The sequence below is a fragment of the Echinops telfairi genome, unplaced genomic scaffold, assembly GCF_000313985.2.
Source record: "Echinops telfairi isolate 266 unplaced genomic scaffold, ASM31398v2 ScPeMD7_7439;HRSCAF=8477, whole genome shotgun sequence".
NCBI lineage: Eukaryota > Metazoa > Chordata > Mammalia > Afrosoricida > Tenrecidae > Echinops > Echinops telfairi.
In genome coordinates this window covers 3,823,745-3,827,436 of record NW_022111339.1, presented here as the reverse complement: position 1 = coordinate 3,827,436, position 3,692 = coordinate 3,823,745, and positions in this window count along the sequence as shown.

The following is a 3,692-nucleotide window of genomic DNA, read 5'->3' as shown; positions in this document are numbered from 1 at the left end:
GAGGGGAAAATGAGGAGCTGATGCCGGGGGCTTAGGTGGAGAACAAATGTTTTGAGAATGATGAGGGCAATGAATGTACAAATGTGCTTTACACAAGTGATGTATGTATGGATTGTGATAAGAGTTGTATGAGCCCCTAATAAAATGATTTAAAATAAAAACAAACAAAAAAAGAAGTGGAATGGTGAGACTTGGTAACCTAATTGAGAGTTGGGATTTCATCCCTACACTTCCATGCATCTTCACAATGACATAATATCATCTAACTCCCACAGTCCCACAGTCTATAGTAGTGTCTGACTCAGCTGCTCAGTGAACATTTGTTTATTGAATGGTCTTCATTGTTAGTATCCCTTCTTTAGAATTCACTCCTCCAGGCACAGAAGAGATTTTCTGTTTACTTCCACTCTCCCTAGCCCATTGTAACCACGAATCTCCTGTCTCTATGCATTGGCCTAATCTAGATATTTCATAAAAATGGACTCATAAAATATTTATTCTTCTGTTCTGATGCCTTTTACTTGGAATAACGTTTTCAAGGTTAATTCATGACATAGCATTTGCCAGAACTTCTCTTAATGGAAGAATAATATCCCATTATGTGGATAACCCGTGTTTTGTCAGTCCATTATTCTGATGATGGACACTTGAATTATTTGCACACTTTGGCTATTGTGAATAGCTCTGGAATGGACATTGATGTGCAAGGATCTGTTAGGGTCCCTGCTCTTAAGTCTTTGGCATCCTTATAGACCCAGGAGTAGAATTGCTGGGTCACATCGTAATTCTAGGGTTCCCTGGTGGCCCTGTTGGGTAAGCACTGGACTGTCATTGCAAGACTGGAGAAATATGAGGTCATCCTGCTACTTGAGAGATTGGGAGCCTTAGAAACCCTGTATGGTAGAGTCATTATGAGTCAGAATCAACTTGACAGAAATGGGTTTGATATTTGAGGGGTTGTGGTAAGTCTATGTTTAACGTTTTGAGGAACGACCAACTGCCATGCTCTTTTCTACAGCGGCCGCTGCCTGGGGCAGGGAATTTGACCCCCTTTTTTGGACAAATAAATCCCTCCAGGTCCTCACTGCATGTTTGTTGAGACAACGAATCATCATGGCTATGAGATGGCCAATCATAGCCCTCCATCTCACGGCCACAGTGATTTACTGACTCACTTCCCAGCAGAGATGTTGCTGGGCTAATAAATATCCACCATGGCTGTTCTGTTACGGAAAGGTTGGACTGCTAATTGCAAAGATGGTTCAAAGCCACTAGCCCCTCTAAGGGAGAAAGATGGGACCGTCTGTTCCCTTACACAGTGGGCTGTGATCTGCATGGTCAGCAGTTTGAAGCCACCAGCAGATCAGCAGAAGAAAGACTGGGCTTTCTACGTTACAGTCTCAGAAACCCACAGGGGGTCACGATGCGTCAGCATTGACTCCAGGGCAGTGAGTTTGGCTTTTGGCTTTGGTTTTGGTCTGTTCCCTACAGGCTTTACACCCTCAGAAACCTTACAGGATCACTGTGAGTAGGAATCAACTCCATGGAAGTGGTTTGGTTGATCTGGTGCTTCCCTAAATTTGAGTTAAGGTCAACCCAAAGTTTAAAGTTCCAATACTGTATAATGCTAGTACGGAGGGACATCAGGCAGTAGAATCTGGCCTCCATGTGGATCCCATTGAAGTGCAGATGAGTATGCCGGAGTCAGGTTGACTACTGCACTTGACATAAGACACCAGGCTTTCAAGTTCTCCTGATACTCTCCATGATCCTTGTGTACTTCTCTAGAACTTTCCAGAAAAATGCAGGTTTCAACTGAGAAGGTATAGTACATGCATGTGACACCTCCTTGGGTATGTATTAGCCTTCATACCTTCTGTTAGACATAACAGCTTCATCTGATTTTTTAAAAATCCATATGTCAGCCTTCTATCTGGAGAAACCTTTGATCTCCCCTCCTCTGCACACCTCCATACTACTTGTTTCCATGGTGATGGTCACAAACACTTCATTTAATCGTGTAAACAGCATGTGGTTCTGTCTATCTTAATCTCACTGACAGGCGGTTTCATTTTTCCCATTTGTGTGCTGTAAGTTTGATCTCCCCTCAGGTGAATTTAGAACAGCGTGTTGAAGGACTCAGGTGCATCAAGTCAACAAAGAAATGAAAAGTCTCTTGACAAATTAGCTAGACTCCTCCTAATTCAATACTCAATTAATTAGGCTCTAGAAGACAAGCTGGAACTGAAATGCTATAACAGAGATCAGAGTTTTCTGTTTCAATTTAATTCTCAGAAACTTAGGACTGACTTATAAGCATTAAGATGACAAAAATCATCATAATTAAATACTAAATGGCCTTCCCTGGAAATGAAGCCTGAAGATTTTAAATGCAATCAAAGAACCCCAAGTGTCTATTGTTCTTCTTTATCTTTTGAGTGGGATTGTCAGAAGAAAGGCAGATGAGATCAAATACAACATTTTGGTACATACTTACACTAAAAGTTTATTGTTATTGCTTTTGCTCGCTAAATCTCATCATCTTATTTGAGGAACACAATTGGTTAAGAAATATTCCATAAACCATTCAACTTTTTCCTGGTTAGCAGAAAGACTAAGAATTCTCTATTTAAAAAAAAAAAGGAGACACCTCCCAGGAACCCCGAGTCTACTGAAGGGTAAAAAGCAAGACTTTGAACTGCTTTTGCCATAGCTAATAAAATCAGAACAGAGCCAAGTTTTTTAAATGCAGATATGCTAGAACAATAACCTCAACAAGAAAAATCTGGGGTTGAAACCCTGGAATGGAAGTCTGAGAAGAGGCATACTGACCCAATTCAGGCTCTTGATGTGGAGACTGAATTGTTGCCAGGACCGTGAAGAGCGACATGCGTTCCATAGAGAGCGGCAGCCTATGGAAGCCATTGGGTAGTTCGACTCCGTCCTACAGGATCACCATGAGTCCGAATTGACTTGACAGCCGTGGGTTTGGTTTGATTTGAGCATCCATAAAATAGAAATAGCACTGGTCCTATAGAACTTGTGGTGGTGTTCTCAAATGAGATAACAATGATAATGATCAAAAAGTTACGTAACTATTATATCGTATTTTCAGATTTCCCTAAGAACACAAAGTGGTGCTATTATTGTCGTGATTTCTGCAGGGTGTTTAATCTACTCTGACATACATGGGGTACCTTTGAGTCTAAATGAACTCTAGGGTAACTGCAACTTTTAGTTATGACAGTAAAGACAAGTAGGACTGGTAGTTGGACTGCCCATCAGAATGTAAAGTCTTTATGCTTTTTAACAATTAAAATCTTCATAGCAGAGCCTGGGCCAGCTAGGTCTCATGCCTTATTAAGAAGAACACAATGTGTAAGATCAACAGCTAGCTCTGGCATAGCCTCCTGGGACAACCATGGGACTAACAGCTGCCAACCTCCCTAGAAAAGCCTATGTAATAAGTTCCCAAATTATATCTCAGCGGGGCACATCAAAGTAATTACAGTGACTGTAGTGAAGCCAGATTACTTTGCAAACCACTTATCAAGTTACTGATTTCCATTCTGAGGCCAGGAAACGATAGGTTATAACAGAGGGAGAAAAGGGAAACTATCTTAGTTCAACGCACTTAAAAGGTGTCCTTTCCGTCGGACAGGGCAAGATATGACAAAATACCCATTTATAAA